Genomic DNA, 17,697 nt, shown 5'->3' on the forward strand with positions numbered 1-17,697 from the left:
GCAAGCAGAGGCCGGGATCATGACTTGAGCCAAAGGCAGACGTTTAACTGACTGAGCCACCCAAGCGCCCCTATTTCTATTTACCTTTATGAAAATGCAAAAAAAAAAAAATAAATAACTTTTCTCTTTCCCAGCTGAAGCGGACCAGATAGTTTCTGAACTGCTTTTCTGGGCTTTTTTTCTCCTTTCTTTTTTTTTCATAAATCTTTTGAATGTCACATTTGTGAGCATATAAAATGAACTTGGATAAACCAGAATTCTGTCATTGATGAGAGTTTTGCCAAACTTTTTCTTTTTAAAGGTTTTTTTAAGTTGCCTCTACACGCAACGTGGGGGGCAAACTTAAAATGCTGAGATCAAGAGTCACATGCACTACCAACTGAGCCAGCCAGGCACCCCAAAAAATCTGATGTTGTATTATATTTACTTACTTACTAATAAGCTTCACACCCAACATGGGGCTTGAACTCACAACCCTGATATCAAGAGGTACAGAGTTTTGCCAAACTTTAATTTTGGTATATTGCTTGCCTTTTAAACATTCATTGTGAAATATAATTTAGCAACTTCCAAACTGTAAATTTCTCAGTGACAGTTTGCATCTGTATATCCCTTCAAGTCAAGCGTCTGTTGAAAAGATACTGATGATGTGGGAGGAAGGACAGTGCTGGGTGAATGCAGTTTCATGAAACTTAGCAGTTTCCATAAATAAACTGAATAGCATAAATTGTATTTACCTCTGTGGTGTCTAGACTAAAGAATTAGAACCATAAGTTTATTAAAACTCCAGGTTGCTGTCTACACAAATAGAAAAGTATTTAAAAATTATGTTTCCAGTGGGATAATGATGAAATATTTAGTATATGGTATTGGGCCAAGTGGGTAGGTATCTGGAGAAAGATGAGGTTGGTTCTATATCTCATACCATTCAAATAAACTCTACCTTGATTTAGTTCATTTTATATGATGTTTACTGTGATATTCAAAAGAATGATGACAAAGGAGGAAGAAATCAGGAAGGCAGTTCATAAAATGTTTGGTCTACCTCAGTTGGAAAAAGTGAAAAATGATATTTCTAGCAAGTATTTCAAAAGATGGGTATATATTCATATTTGCTTAAAATCAAAGGATTAGAGGGGTGCCTTGATGGTTCAGTCGGTTAAGTGTCCGACTTTTGATTTTGGCTCAGGTCGTCATCTCAGGATCACGAGATCAAGGCCTGTGTTGGGCTCTGCACTCAGCCGGGAGTCTGCTTGAGATTCTCCCTCCCCACCGAGCTGGTGGACATGCTCTCTCACTCTCTCTGTCAAATAAATAAATCTTAAAAAATAAATAAATAAAATCATAAAAGGACTAGAAAAAACATGGGTAACTTCCTTTATAACTTTGAGGAAGGCCTTTTTAGTATGACTTAAAATTCAAAAACTGTAAAAGAAAAAAATTGATTAATTTGGATAAAAACTTTACCTGGTAAAAAACACAGTAAGTAAATTCAAAAGACAAATAAATGACAGTCAGGGAAAAAATATTTATAGTGGGCAAGGGGTTAATCTCTCTATAAAGAGCTCCTACAAATAAATAAGAAAATGACTGGTAGATCAATAGAAAAATGGGCAAAGGGACATGTTCACAGAACATGAAATACAGATTATCTTTATACCAAAGAAAAGATTTTCAGTCTCCAACATAATAAGAGAAATGCAGATTTAAACTGTGTTGGAGTAGTACTTTTCACTTCATCAGATTGGCAAAAATTCTTAAGTGTGATAATTATATATTGTTGACCAGATCTGGAAAAATTGTCATTGTACCTCTTGCGAGATTACAAAATAGCACAGCCCTTTTGAAGGCCAGTTTGGCAGTATCTATCAGGATTACAAATGCAATTACCCTTTGACCCAGCAATTTGGCTCTGGTAATTTTTCCCTGCAGGTACATCTGAATACATACAAAGTGATGTAGATAGGTTTCCATTAGACCATTGTTTGTAATAGAAGAGATTGGAAACAATTCAAATATCCATTAGTAGAAGGCTGGTGAAATAAACTGTGATCCATTCATACAATTGAATATTGTGTAGCATTTAAAGAAAACATGGAAACTCTTTATGCAGTAATATGGAAAGATCTTCAAGATATGTGGTTAAATGAAAAAAGCAAAGTACAGAATAGAGTATGTAGTATGCCACCTTTGGTGTAGAAAAGGAACAAAATTGGGGTCTACATTCATATCTGCTTGTATTTGTATGAAGAAACATTGAAAGGATAAACAAAAGAAACTCAGTAGAAATGGTTGTCTTTGGGGCGCCTGGGTGGCTCAGTCGGTTAAGCGGCTGCCTTCGGCTCAGGTCATGATCCCAGGCTCCTGGGATCGAGCACCCAAGTCTGGCTCCCTGCTCAGCAGAGAGCCTGCTTCTCCCTTTCCCTCTGCCTGCCGCTCTGCCTACTTGTGCTATCTCTCTGTCAAATAAATAAATTTAAAAAAATCTTTAAAAAAAAAAAAAGAAATGGTTGTCTTTAATGGGTGGGTGGGGGATGGAGTAGATAGAAAAAGGGTAGGGGCAGTACTGTTTGTTAGGTACCCTGTTGTATTTTTATTTGTGAACCATATGAATTATTGCCTATTCAAAATAAAAAGTGGGGTGCATAGTTGGTTGAGCGGCCAACTCTTAGTTCATAATCTTGGGGTCCTGGGGGCCTTGAGATTGAGCCCCAACTGTAGCTCTGTGCTCAGTGGGCGTGAGCTTGAGGATTCTCTCTCTCCCTCTCCCGCTGCCCCACCCCCCTCTCAAATAAATAAATCTTTAAAAACAAAACAAAACATGGGGTGCCTAGGTGGCTCAGTTGGTTAAGCGTCTGCCTTCGGCTCAGGTCATGTTCCTGGTGTCCTGAGACGGGCTCCCTGTTTAGCGGAGACTCTGCTTCTCTCCCCCCACCAACCCCCTGCCCTGCTCACAAGCGAACGCTCTCTCTATTAAATAAATAAAATCTTTAAAACAGAACAACAAGTTACATATTTGTAAAATGGCATTTCAGTGGCAGTTTAGCAAATGTTCAGGGACTGGAAATACCTGTTCAGAGCTTTATCATCCCTTGTTTGGGCTCTTGGCTACAGTCTCCCAAGTGGGTCTTGCATTTGGTTTATCTAGAGCTGTCTGTCCAGTATGGTAACCATGGGCCACATCTGGCTTCCGAGCACTTGAAATGTGGCTTACCCAATTTTGGGATGTGCTGTTAAGTATGCCAGATCTAGAAGAGGTAGGACTAGAAAAAAAGAATGTGAACTATCTTGTTAATAATTTTAAAAAATATTGACTATATGTTGAATGATAGTAGTTTGGATTTGGGGGTTAAAATATATTATTAAATTAACTTTACTTGTTTTTTCTTACTTTAGATGTGGCCACTAAAAAATTTAAAATTATATATCTGGCTTGACTCTGTGGCTCACATTTTCTTTCTTTTTTTTTTTTTTTGCACGGCACTGATGTAGATTCCTGTCTACCCTTGGCATGTCTGCTAGAACTACTTTCTTAAAAAAAGAAAAACAAAAAACCAACTGAACATGCTTTAAAACCTTCATTGACTCTGAGATGCCTATAGAGACCCTTTGTAATAGTCTCTGAGATGCTTCTTTTACCAGCTCCCCACCTCCCTTCACATACAAACACTGCTTCTCTTCACTGCTTAGACTGCAGGCTCCTTCATAAATGTGAGTCTTTGAATGCACTGTCCCTTCTGCTTGCAATGTTTCTGAACCTCCATTTCATTGCCTTGAGAACTCCCTACTCATTTTGTAGAGCTAGTTCCTGTGGCCCCTTCTTTGATGAAATCTCCCTAGTTCCTCTGTCCTGTGTCCTTCTAGCACTTGGTGTCCCTTTGTGTTCTCCCACTTACCACCTAATACTGCCATTAATTTTTCTAAGGTATTGTCTCCCTCACCAGACTGTGAGCTCCTCAGGGTCAGAACTCATCATCTTTGAATTCCCAGAACCTGAAACTGACAGGAAATAAACTTCAAAAAATCACTAGGAAAATGAGGCTGGTTGTGTTTTGTTAGGCGCACACCATGCCCCGTTTGCCTGGCTGGTGCTTCTATTTGTCTGGTCTGTAGATTAACAAAGGCAGGTTCAGACCCCGTGGGTCTTCCTTTAGTTAAGAATGGGCCTCTTTGGAATGTTCTGGTTTTAATTAAACAGGCAGAAGATTACAAACTGCGGAGACATCAGTAGCACCAAACCCACAGTGAGTCCCAGTTTTCAGGGCTCTGTTCAGACTGGAAAGCTGAGAGGTGTTTGTGTTCAGTCAGAGAGCAGAAATCTCTGGCCTGGCCGTGTGCCCGTGTTTCCAGAAGGTAAAGGTGGCAGGTGGCCAGGAGGTGAAGGTGCCAGAGGAGCCTGGCCAGCCACAAGAAGGCTGCGAGCCGGGGTAATGACGTTTTCTCCACGGTCTTGTGGGCGGGCTCTTTACTTCGGTGACCATCTCTATGCGAAGGCGTTGCCGCCTGTTAAGATTTCCATCGTCCTTCTCTTCTGCTTGTGGGGACTTGAGCTTTTGCTTGAAAGAGAAAAGAGTAATAAATGGAATATTCAGGATCTGTGAAGCAAAGAGTTTTCAGAAGGAAAAAGTAGAATTTTGCAAGAAACTTCTCTCCTTCATCGAGTAACTGTGAAAGGCTCAGGTTTACACCCAGATTGTAGAAGCTTCCTTACCATTGTCCGGAATCTGTTTATTTCTTATACTCGGCAGAGCTTCCTGTCCGTTGAATGAGGAGTTCTTTCTTTGGCAAAACTTTGAGGGCTGGTAGGATAGGAGAAAGCACAGTGTCTTCAAGGGGCTAGAAAAACATGTCTGAACCCAGGATTGCCACTTACCTACGAGCGTGAGCATAAGCCAGTGACGTCACCTCTTTTAGCTGCACTTTCGGTAGAATGAGGTTATCAAAACCTCCTGGGTTGTGAGCATTACAAGAGGCGAATGAATGCTGGTGCCTAACATGGTGTCTGGCACAAAGTGAGTTTTGGTAAGTAGGATTTGTAACTCCAATATGAATAGAGATTTTCTTTTGCAACTGTCCGGTGTTGAATCAGCACACGAGCATGCCCAAGGCAGAAGAGGAGGGTGTCTGTCCATAGTGGTGCCCGAATGCGGTGATCGCCCCACAGTAGCGGTCCTTACTAGCTGCTCTTCGGAGCCTCACCATCACCTCAGGGAGGGAGCCGGTGGGTAAGGAGTCCTAACTTTGCCATTAGTCAGTGCCACAAGAGTTCACTCTGTCTCCTTGGTCGTGAGTCTCCTTGTTTGTGAAATGAAGGTGCTGATCGTCTCCGTGTCTACAGTGGAGAGTCCTCGGCTCTGTCTCCATAAAGCAGTGGAAGCGGGCCGTGGATGGTTCTGCCACATTATTTTTAGGGTAGCAGTCACTGGGTCGGACTCCGTCCGAGAACCTGGAAACTGCCAGCAAGTTGTGCGACCTCCGAACAGCCCCAAACTGGAGGATGATTCCCCTCCGGCTTTGGGGTTCTATCTGAAGGCCAAAGGCTACTTTCTGGGCTCCATTCCCCACAGTCTGCTCTCACCTTCTCTTGGGATCCACCTGGCTACAGATGCTCACTTTTTTCTTGGTGAGGAGATCTGTTCCTCATCATTCTTCTGACGAAAGAATAATCTTTTCTAAGAGGAAGATCATCATCAGGCTTTTTCTAAAAAGTAACTTTTGTGCTTAGTAAACATTTTTATGAGCATCCTGCTTTCTGTTTGGCGCTTGAGGTCCGTGTGTTTGGCCTCCCGTCCTTCTCTCCCTGCTTCCCCATCTTATCTGACTGCACACCTTGAGGGGCCCATCCTTCATTCTCCTTTGAGATAGATGAACGCAGTACTTTGTATGCCTTATGACCAGATAATTCGAGCTGGCAGTAATCAAGATTTGGGGCTGATTATCATTAAAGGGGAATTTCATTGCTGTTCATAATTGGTCTTGCTTAAACTCACTATTGCATTTCTTTTGTCACACGATTAAAAAAGACAAAAATGCTCTTGGCAATGAACTTCGGAAAACAGGTTTCTTACATTCAGTTCTTTTTCAAACCAACTTTACAAATTTCCAGTGTGCCTTTATTAATGTAATGATTTGTCTGCTTTATATTACATATTCAAAATAAAAGAGAATTGAAACAGTTCATTATTGAAATGGATATTACAAAACCAGCATCTGGTTTGAATGATGAATTTTTTTGTCCAAGTTTTGCCTCATTGAATCAAACTAATAAAACTGTCCTTGATTGTTGTATCATTGACTTCTCTGTCACTAGCGTTTGGTTCTTTTCAATTGCCCACTTGGAGGCCAGTAAGGTTTCTTTCAGAAAGTTCTTTCCTCGTGGTACTTGTTTTAAATAACTCTTGGACAGCCACTTTTCTGTCACCAGCTGGGTGGAGGTGATGATACCCCTTGACCACAAAATCACAGGTTTGGAACATTTCAAGTGTCTTCTCCACCAGTCAAGCTTTTGGAACAAGAGCAAAGTGAAAAAAAAGAGCTCTAGAGTTAGAATGATTGAAGATCAGATGTTGGTATCGCACCATGATTTCCATACAACTCAGGGGCAGCTGTACCCAACTTGTCCCTACCCTGAATCCGGATGCTTGCAGAGATCTAGTGGTGCCTGGTAATGATAATACTATGTGGAGGGCACCAAGCCAGTACCACTAACTACCCTTGCTGATAGCCCACATGCACACAACATGCACAGACACAGCCTTAGGAAGTCTCTGGAAGGTCAATACATTTTTTTGCTCTTCGGTTTTCTGATCCACAGGTACCCATGCTGAAAGTATGCACAAAGCACTTTCAGATTCATCATTTGATTTGACTTTCAGAAAACCACTTTAAGACGGATAGGGAAGATTCTATGATCCCTCTTTTACTAATGAGGAACCTCCTCAAAGAAGTACTATGACTTTAGTCAAAGACATATAGCTGCCATATGGTAGGAAGGAATGATATTTTATAAAGGCCTACTTTTGCATTTTATCACAAAGCCTGTATGACATGCAAGGATAATGCTATACTACACATTCTTTTTTAAAAAATTTCAATTCAATTTAATTAACACAGAGTGTATTCCTAGTTTCAGAGGTAGAGTCATCCATTGCCCACACAACACCCAGTGCTCATTACATCACGTGCCCTCCCCAGTGCCCATCCCCCCACCCCGCTCCCCTCCAGCAACCCTCAGTTTGTTCCCTGTAGTTAAGTGTCTCTTATGGTTTGTCTCCCTCACTGTACTACACATTCTACTTCAATAAAAAGCTGAATGAATGAATGAACAAATGAAGAAACAAATAAAACAAAACAAAATCCTAGCAAACAAAACAAAACACTAAAGGGAAATAAATTCAGTAGCCAGATAGTAAAAACATGGAAGCAAATAAGTATTTTCTGTGTGTTACTTCTTTACCTATACTTAGGTTTGCAAGGGTGCAGGCAGGCTTATAGTAGATTTGAAAGAGATTTTTGAATTACATGGAATTAGCATTACTTACCTAAATAGAAAAGTCCAAGAATATTCCTTTTTCTATGAATACTTTGTTACGTGGATTGTTACCAAACATGAAGCCCATGGAGACAATCAATTCCCTACTTTCTTCAACCAGGTGTAGTTCTCTGTTGCACGAGAGCCTTTGGGAAGCTGTAGGCAAAATCATGGTGGTTGTACATCTCATCAAGTAGATCTCAAGCATTCTCCCTACTCAACTTAAAAAAAAAAAAAAGCCAAAACATATTACCAGGTGTGTTTCCTACTGCACTCTTCACAAGAATAAAGGGAAGACAGAGAAATCTGGGCTGGAACTGAAAGGCTGCCAGGCAAGGCTCATGGGTGAGAGCATGATCTCAGGTAGCTGTCTGGCAACTCTGTGGCTGGCCATGTGGGCACACCATCAAATACTGATCTTTCAAGACATTGGGACAAGAAGTACATCCCTTTCTCAACTTGTTAGCAGAACTCTACCTTCTTTGAGAGTGCTGGAACCCTTGCTCTCTTAATTTTCTCTTAAGCTTTCTAATTACAGATTGTGTTTTCCTCTTGATCATGCTTTTTAAATTCTAGCTCTTCAGGAGCCAAATGGATGTTTGCCTTTTTACTAATTAATATGTGTGATGTGGGGGGCGCCTGGGTGGCTCAGTTGGTTAAGCGGCTGCCTTCGGCTCAGGTCATGATCCCAGGGTCCTGGGATCAAGCCCCATATCGGGCTCCCTGCTCGGCAGAGAGCCTGCTTCTCCTTCTCCCTCTGCCTGCCTCTCTGCCTACTTGTTCTCTCTCTCTCTCTGTCAAATAAATAAATAAAATCTTAAAAAAAAAAATATGTGTGATGTGGAAGTGTTCCTTAAAAACTATCTAGTATACTTTGTGATTTAACCTTTGCGGCTTCATCTTAGGTTCTTTCCTGATGACACTTTGTTGGATCCTACTTGTAAATTCACTTAGGCCTTTTAAGATTCCAGGCCTCAAAGTCCTGTCTCTTTTGAGTTGGCCCATTCTTTCTTCATTCTTTGGCCCAGTTTGGCCATCAACAGATGAGGCAAGGTAAGCACTCTCCATCCTGTTTCTCATGGCTGATTCCTAAGCAGGGTTTGGCAGAGACAGAATCATGAATGGACAAGGTTCTGATTTGGTAGCTGATTGACAGGGTTTGGGTCCCAGTTCAGCCACTCGCTTGTTATATTCTCTAGGACAAGTTGGTTAATTTGTACGCACCTTGGTTTCCTTGTATGTAAAGTGAGTTAAGTAATATCTATTTCACAGTGTTGTTGAGGATTGATTGAGATGGCATCGTCGGAAGTGCTTTATAAAGTGTTTATTTACTAGTATTATTGCAGACAGGAGAGAGATTGATATACATAGAGAGGGTGCTTAGATTATTATCAGATGAATCATGTAGGAAAGGTAGGATGTCAGGATTTGCCTAAATAAGGAAAGGGATAAGCCATTCCCGATCAAGGCACCTCATGGGATGAAGAGACCAGTGAGCTGCTGAGTATGTGAATGTTAGAGGAACAGAGAGAACTGGCAGGAAGGAGGGAAGACAAAGAACATGAGCTGGTTTAATGATCTTGGAATGATGAGAGATGAGCTCGGGAACCAAGGGTGTGGGCTCTCCTGTCACCAAAATGTAATAAAAAGGAGCATCATGGGGGAGGCTCCTACTTTGAAAGTAGGATGCTGGTGACCTTGGAAACGGAATGTATTTGGCATCGCTGGAAAGGTAAACATGAAGAGAGGTTGGAAAGTTAATCCAACCAAGAAATGACTCGGGCCTGGGTACGACTGTGTTGCACTAGGAGAAAAGCAATGCGGAGAGCACAGGACCTGGCACCAAGTAAGTGCCAAGTAAATATTTGCCGAATTAGTAAACGGGCACAGTAAAGGTGGTATGGAGAACCAGTTGCAGAATTAAGGTGTAGTTTTGGGTTAGCTATCCCTCTGCCTTCCGCAAAAGCCTTTGTCCCAAAGAAAGGAGTCCTTGCATCCCACCCGAGTGAATCTCTGCAGCTGGGGAGGGCATTGTTTATCCCCTACAGAGCACATGTTCTTCTAGCTCAGTGAAGTGAGGTGTGCTGGGGTATATAAGCCTTTAGTTTTACGTCCCTCTGTTTTAATTTGCAGGCCTGTGTTCGTTTAATAAATCATCCCTACGAAATTGTTTTAGTTCTATTTTCGGATCTGGAAAGTGGAACTTTGTGTGCATCCTTTGACAGTAAACTTAGTGTGTATGTCCAGCGCTGTAATGGTGACTTTATGTTCTTTCCTTTGACCCGCCATAGAGTGGCATTGTACTCTGATGGTGGTGTAACCCCCGAGGTCAGTCATGCCCGCTCTTCGCCTCCTTGGGCTGCCTGTGTTTTGCTTAATCTTGTGTCTTGTCTTATTTCTGCTGGTCTGCCCTGGTGGGGTCTGGCTTCGACTGCTGCGCTGTAATTTTTGGATTGAGAGGCTAATTGAGCACTAGATCCCTTTATTCCTGGCTGCTTCATGCTACACCTGACTAGCCACATCCCCAGTTGAGATTTCATCGCTCTGGAGTGAGAAGCACCATGACTGTAGGTAGCAAGAACGTTCTCTGCCCTCCACAGCCCTTTTCTTTCCTCTGGGTCATCTGGCACAAAGACGACCACTATTCTTGGTTGCATTCTCGGTAGGTGACGAGGCTCAGCTCGGCTACAGTTCAACATAGTATGTTAAACTAGACGGTTTGCATCGTGTGTATGCAGCTTTTACAATATACAGGAGCGCTTCAAGAGACTGGCTGTAGAACTCAGCACATGAGGAGAAATGCCTCGGGAGACGTCACTCAGTAAGAGCTGGAAGTGTACTCTCCAGGGAAGGAGGTTTGTGGTTTGCTTGGTATTTGAGGGACAGATAAAAAAGCACACCTGTAAGGCTGGGAGATTTAGGTGACAGATTAATTTGATGTTTGTAGCTTGAGTCACTTGGAACTGCTTCAGTTTAGATGCTTCTGCCACAGTTACAACGTTGTAGTCTCCTTTTCCTGAGACAAAGCAACTGGGGTATAATTTAAATAACTTTGCTAAATCCGAAACCCAATAACCCTCGGGTTTCTCTGGTCCCAGTCTGGGCTAGCCCACTAGACCACTGGGCCCCTGTGGAGGACAGAAGTGCAAACATGTGAACCTATATTTCCTAGGTTAGGGATAATTTTGTGTCTCTTGCTCACATCGAGTACAGTATTTCATAATGGCACATATGGTGTTCTGAGCTGAAAGAAGTATTTATATGGAGCCTCTCAGAGGTATGCCTGGTATGAAAACCATAAGTGATTTGCCTCACTGGTTTGTTTAAAATTCTCAAGCATAATGCTGAGCTAACATGGCTTTTATTCACTGGCTGTCCTTTACAGTGGAGGGAAAATGACCATGTGGTAAATGAAATAAATATACTGGACTTGATCCTCATAGCAAGAAAGGCCTGTAATGTTTATGTTAAAAGGTGATCCTCCGTTCCTTCTGCTTGGCAGAGGCCTGGCTGTATAATGAGGTATTACCATGTGTCAGATCTTGTTTCTCCCTAGAAACTAGTGTCGTCTCCTAACACTTGGGTTCTATTTATTGAAATGATGACACGCTGCATGGGTGACCGATGCATACCTAGCCAGGTGCAAGTCACCTGGAGAGGCTGATGGCGGGAGTGGCTGGCGGAACACGAAGCCCAGATTTCCTGGCTTGTGTGTGATGAAAAGATCAAATCCAATGTAGAGTCAAAAGCAAATGAAAAAAAAAAAAATCATTGCTGTTTGGAAGAAAAACATGTCATGTCAGCAATATTAGAGAATTTCTGTGTTTGTAATCCTGTGATCTGATATGGATTCATTCATTTGCTCTAGTTTCACTATCATAAATAAAGTATTGCACACACTGAAGTAGACTCTAAGACATCATCCACATGGAGATTATTCTTTTTTTTAAGATTTTATTTACTTATTTGAGAGAGAGCGCGCACAAGCACGAGTGGGGGGGCAGAGGGGAGAGGGACAAGCAGACCCCCCACTGAGCAGGGAGCCCAAAGCGGGACTTGATCCCAGGACCCCGAGATCATGACCTGAGCCGAAGGCAGACGCTCAACCGACTGAGCCACCCAGGTGCCCCACATGAAGATTATTCTTAATGCCTGCTGAAAACCTCCACCTGTGCTTGGATTGGCTCTTAGCAGAACGGATCATGGGCTTGCCTGTGTGTCCTTAAAACAGTTTCCCATTACATCTCATTCTTCTTGGGGATGCATTGTTGCCCCTGGAACAGAGTCCAGATGCAAAATAATTTGGTTTTTTGTTTTGTTTGTAATGAAGAAAAGAAAGCCAAGCTTGATGAGGATTAGACGCAGTATTCTCAACTAATTAGTCATTTACATAAAGTGAGAAAGGAAAGCTTTTTCTGTAGCAACTTGTTAAATTCTTTTTGGTTAAAACTATCCTCGTCCTCCTTCTTGGGTAATGCAGTCTCAATGTAATGATAGGAGAGGAACACGTCGGTCTTGGTATGTGGCTGACAAGCAAAATCTTACAATTACGTTAAGTCTTAAAGGTCAGTTTTGATGATAGGGTCTTTAATAGGATATAATTTTATAAGTTGCTTCTTTCTAAAAGGGGCTGGAAGGAAGGTGATGGAAAGCCTCTTCTAAAACTCACAAGTGGAGCATGATGGGACTGTCTTACTTCACCTCTGCCCATTCCCTAACCTGAGCAGGCCTCGTTGCTGGGCTCACGTGTTCCGGGATGCACTTCTACCCACTTGAAAACCCTCACACGTTCAGCTCAATTAGATTAATTGCCTTTCTCACCGGGATTCACAATGCTTTGCAGTTTAGCTGCAGTAACTAAGTGTTAGTTTTGCAAACAGCAGGTACTATTATTGGCCTCTAAAGGGCCATGGTTTCTTGGGAGCTCTCAGAGAGGCGTTTTAAACAATCATTCTAGCCAAGATGGAGTAGAGGTTAGCAAATCTGTCTTCAAGCTGAGTTTTCTACTGGCTGTGAAACATTTGCATTTAGAAGAGAGTTCTAACGCTGTATCATTTCTGTTTGGTGCCTCCAAGAGTAATTCCCGGGGTGTTATAATGAAACATGCTATTGTCTGTATCTCCTAGAGTTCAGAGAGTATTTTGTTTACTCTTGATTTTCGGATGGAGGCCACTGAGCTGAACCCAAGCTTTTGTCCACTGAGAATTTACACAGAAGCCCACCCTGGGGGCCTGCTTCTCCCTCTCCTCCCCACTCATGCTCTCTCACTATCTCTGTCTCTTTCTCTCAAATAAATAAATAAAATCTTTAAAAAAAAAGGAATCCACCACGGGTGAGACTTGATTATATCATCAGGGCCAAGCAAAAGTCAAGGAGAGTGCTTTCCCCCTGAGTTGTGTGTTGTGTGCAGGTTCAGCAGTTATTTCTGACATCATGGAGGGAGATTGGGCACTCTTAGTCTTTTAATCTCCTCTTTCCCATCCTCTCATTCTTCTCCAAGGGAAGACAAAAATCCCCACGTGTGAGTTAAGACCATCATTTCTAGGGTTAGACATTGAGTGGATCTCTGAACCTAATCCTTTCCAGAATCCTAGTGTTGTGGGAATTCTCAGTTACTACCCTCTGTCCTTGAAAGAGATAAGTAAAAAGAGAGGTGGGGAAACAGTGTTCAAGCATGACTAATTCCAGCCATATCTGACAGGATTGGGGCGCGTCTTCAGTGTAACAGTGATGATTATAACACCATTCACATAGCTATCGAAGTGTCAAATTATTTATATACGCCTGAGTTCACGTGTTCCTTACCTAACCCTGACAGAAGTGAGGACAGGAACCGTTTAATCCGGCTTGTTTCTTCACCACATATTTATTCAGTGCCTACATATTTACTCAGTGCCTACCCTGTTCTACGTACTGGGGATACAGTTGGGAGCAAAACAATAAGCCAGATTCCCGCTTTTGTGGCACTTCTGTCCTCGCTGTGGGGAGACAGACTATGAATAAAGGAAGTTATGTTGAGCAGTGGAACTGCTATGGAGAAAAGTAAGGGAAGGGGGTTAGGGGGTGTGTGGAGACAGGGGGAGCTTTGTCACCAGACTTGAATCACATGGTTGGGGAATCACTTTGGTGAGAAGACATTGGAGTAATGGCCTGAAGGAGATAAGAAGGTAGGGAGGGAGAACTGCAGGGAGGTCGGCCGGGCTGGAGTGAGTGAAGAAGAGGGGAGTGGGAGATGAGGTGGGGGTGTACACGTGTAGGCCAGTGCAAGGATCCTGGCATTTAATCTATGGGAGATGGAGAGTCATTTGGGAGTTTAAGCAGGAGAATGACATGGTGGATGGACACTTTAATAGCATAACTCCAGCTACTGGGTTCAGAATAGACTGGAGGGGGCAAGGGCGATACAGGAGACTGACGGGGGAGGGGGGGTTGTTGCAATAACCCAGAACAGAGCTGATGGTTCTGGACCAGGGTGGTAGCTTTGAAGGTAGTGTGATGTGGTAGGGTTCTGGGTATATTTTAGAGGTAGGGTCAACAGGTTTGGGTTTAGGGCATGAGACAAAGCAAGAAGTCAAGGATGACTCCAAAGTTTTTGACCTGAGCCACTAGAAGGATTTGGTTACCATTAACCTTGATGAGGGTGACCAGGAAGAGCAGGTTGAGGGCTGGAGGCAGATGATGACCTTGGTTTGGGCCACGCTATGGCATGTGCACCTCTAAATGATTACCTCCAGGGGGGAGTTCTTGATACTCCAGTCTGGAGTTTAGTCAGAACTATAGACATTTAAGAATAGTTGGGGAGATAGGTGGAACTGAATTCATGGAGTGAATGAGATCTGGGAGGTGAGAATAGATAGAATGGGAAGAGGTCAGGGGTCGAATCCCAGGTACTGCGACAATAAGCAGCCAAGAGACCGACTGAACCAGTAAAGGAGATGGAGAAGGAGCTGCCAGGGAGGTGGGAGGAGAGCTAGGAGGGGACGAGCTGGAAGCCAAGCCAGAGTGTTGCAAGGAGGAGGGATGATCATCCCCTGTCAGTGTTACTGTGGGTCAGATCCGATTCCATCAATCAGTCATAAACGGAGGCCACAATAAATGACTCACCAAGGGCCATGGTGGGGAGACAGCTGGGCTAGGGCTCAAAGTCAAGTCTGCTTTCTTTCTGCCAGGAGAGGCCTCTGGCCATACCTGACCTTTGTGTGCTGTTTTAGGTCATCACGCGCTTGGTGCATTGTATTGTTGACTCTATGTTAGTCCCACTGTGTCAGCGCCGCATCCCAGGCTTGTGTGAATATTCTATTCTCTCACATCTTTTATATAAATATGTAATGTATGTTCACAGTAGAAAGATTAGAAAAACAGATAAGCAAAAGGAAACAAGTTAAAATCATTAAGAATAATTGCATCACTCCGAGATGACCAGGCTCACAAATGGGCATATGTCCTTCTAGCCATAGTTGTGGACATATATATTCTTTTCAAAGGACTGATTCTGTGCTAAATATATCACCTTTTTAGAAAGTTTTTATTTTTTATTTTTTAAAAGATTTTATTTATTTATTTGAGAGAGAGAGAGGAGGAGAACACAGAGGGAGAGGGAGAGGGAGAGGGAGAAGCAGACTCTCTGCTGAGCAGAGAGCCCAATGTGGGGCTCGATCTCAGAACTCTGAGATCATGACCTGAGTCAAAGGCAGACACGTAACCAACTGAGCCACCCAGGCACCCCCAAGAACGTTTTTATTTTTTAAGAACCTTTTTAAAACCAATAATACGTCATGAGTATCCATCATGGTATGCATATTGTGTAGTTGTTTTATATCTTTTTAAAAAAAATCGTGCCTGGATATCTATTATAGTTTGCCAAGATTGCGGTGTTAAGAGGTAAACTAGAAAGCATGTATAGGAATTACTCAACCCATAAATAGGAAAGTGATGATCATGGGAATGTTTGTATTGAGCCCTACCATGTGCTGGACTCTACTACCAACCATTTTATTTGCAATGTGTCATTTATTTCTGACAACAGTCCTCTGAGGGAGATGCTGTTATCTCTGTTACTGTAGTTGAGACACCAAGAGAGAGACCCTGGCTCATGGTTGGGATGCAGCGAGGGTTGGAGCTGAGATGGACTTGGGCCCCGTCTGTCCAGCTCCAAGGCCTACAACGTTCTGCACTGTCCATCTCTCATCCCTTACTGCATTTTCCTATTTGACCCCCTACTCAGCTGGGCCGTTAGCTGCCTGCCTCCCTCTTGTCTTCTCAGGGGAGCCGCGCACGCAGGAGGGTGGGAGGAAGCACCTGCTGGGAGTGGGGTCGTTGGCAACCTGCTTCCCTCCCAGAGCGGCACCACTGCCCACCCCAGTCACTGAGACGTATTTGATGAGTTGCCATTGATCCATCTGTGGTTCTTAAGACAACATGCGGAAAATTAGGATTTTATCCCTTGAGGTTGACTATGTTACAGACAAAAAGTTTGACATCTTGAAGAATCCCTAGTCTATTGATAGGGCTTAAAAAAAGTGATATTTCAGCTCATTCGTTAAATATGTGTTTGGGTTTTTTTTTTTTTTTTTTTTTTTGCAGATTGTCAAATATGCCAGGCACACACTTTGAGTGGTTTGAACTTTAAGTATGTCAGTATCTTCTGTGATTTCCTTTTCAAACCTTCTTGTGCATCTCAGTTTTGTTAGGTATTCTTATGGTGGAATAAACATACTATAGAACATGTAATATATGTAAATAAGCAACGTGTAGGGTATGGCCCCTAACCCCGGGTCTGTCTGTGATGCAGATGTGCTGAATATGGCATGTAGCAGGAGGTAAAATGTGGACGACCTGCAGTGTTAGGCGTATCTGATGAATTGTGTTTGAAATCACCGTTCTGGTATTATTTGCAAAACTACTGTGGCAGGGTGAGAATAAAAGGGGAACTCCTATATTTCCAGTACCCCTGTTGTTACTTGTAAAATGGGGGACTTGATTGTTTAGTTCATGAAGTCATTAAACATCACGCTTCAAAGCAATACTGAAAACGCAGTTTCGTAGAGATTACTTCAGTATTATTCCCTTTTTAGGTGCTCAGATTACATAATCTCTAAGGAACTAGTACCCCCAGCTCTATGTTAGATTAAGTAAGACCTTTTTTATCTTTATCCAAAAAGTCGGTATGTGCCTCTGCGGGTTCTGTTCGTTTGTTCCTGTTTTTCACCCAACACAGAACACAGTCCTTCCACACAGATGCCCTAGACCTACTTCTTGGTGGCCCTGTGATCACTTTCCACAGACGTGGTCTAGTTATTTTCATGATTCTTCACTTCAGGCAGACCTTTGCTTTTCAGAATATTGGCAGGAGATTTTAAAAGCAGTGCATGTTGGTGATGATCTTGTGATCCTGTTTTCTTTTCCATTCTCCTGCTCCTGTAGGTTTGTGACCAGAGTGGTCAGAGAATAAAGGCACCTCTGTGGTGGGTTAAGCTTAACGGAGCTCTTTCCTAGGAAACTAGTTCTGCTGCTTACAGAACCTAATGTGCCGTCTCTAAAATACAGGACAGTAAATGAAAATAAACTTGCGGAGTCATCCTTTGCATTAGGATGCTATTGGAGACCTCACTTCCATGCCTCTGAATGTACCCATTCCTGTTCATAAGCCAGAAACTTCCTCATTCAGTAAGAGATATATTCTGTTGGTTACATGTACATAAGTTCTACGTGAATAATCAATAGTTTCAGAAAGAAAACATTTTTTCATGTGGATTTGTAGGGTTTACTTTACAGAAGTGTTAGGTGAGCCCAAAGATGCTAATCTAAACCCCAGAGTTCATGTAGGGTTTGTGGTTTATAGAAATGCTCTCATGTGTTGTTTTATAAGTCCTGGTTTATAGTTTATTTTGAACTTGATCTATGAACAGAAGTATTACTCTTATTTACTAACACTGATGGATTTCACTCATCCTTTCTTTAGAACTTGTCTTTCTCCCTTTTAGTAAATTGGGAGTATGGAACATACTGTTCATTTCTCTTCCTTCCAACATTGGATTTCAGACTAATTAACAGAATGAAGCAAACATCTTTCAAAAACTTGACTTTAAGTACTTGAATATATATCATCAGAACTATTAAAAAGAACAGGATGTTTAGTGTGTTTCTCCTCCCTTAGGGAGCACAGA

General features: G+C 42.4%; 1 protein-coding gene across 3 annotated transcripts in view; it reads left to right on the plus strand.

Moving 5' to 3' along the window:
- JAZF1 (JAZF zinc finger 1) overlaps window positions 1-17,697 on the plus strand; it is a 327,155-nt gene that overhangs the window by 61,225 nt on the left and 248,233 nt on the right. The gene's annotated exons all lie outside the window — the stretch shown is intronic.

This window comes from Mirounga angustirostris, unplaced genomic scaffold, assembly GCF_029215605.1.
Source record: "Mirounga angustirostris isolate CCGP_5_RB_7025 unplaced genomic scaffold, mMirAng1.0.hap1 SCAF_12, whole genome shotgun sequence".
NCBI classification, from domain to species: domain Eukaryota; kingdom Metazoa; phylum Chordata; class Mammalia; order Carnivora; family Phocidae; genus Mirounga; species Mirounga angustirostris.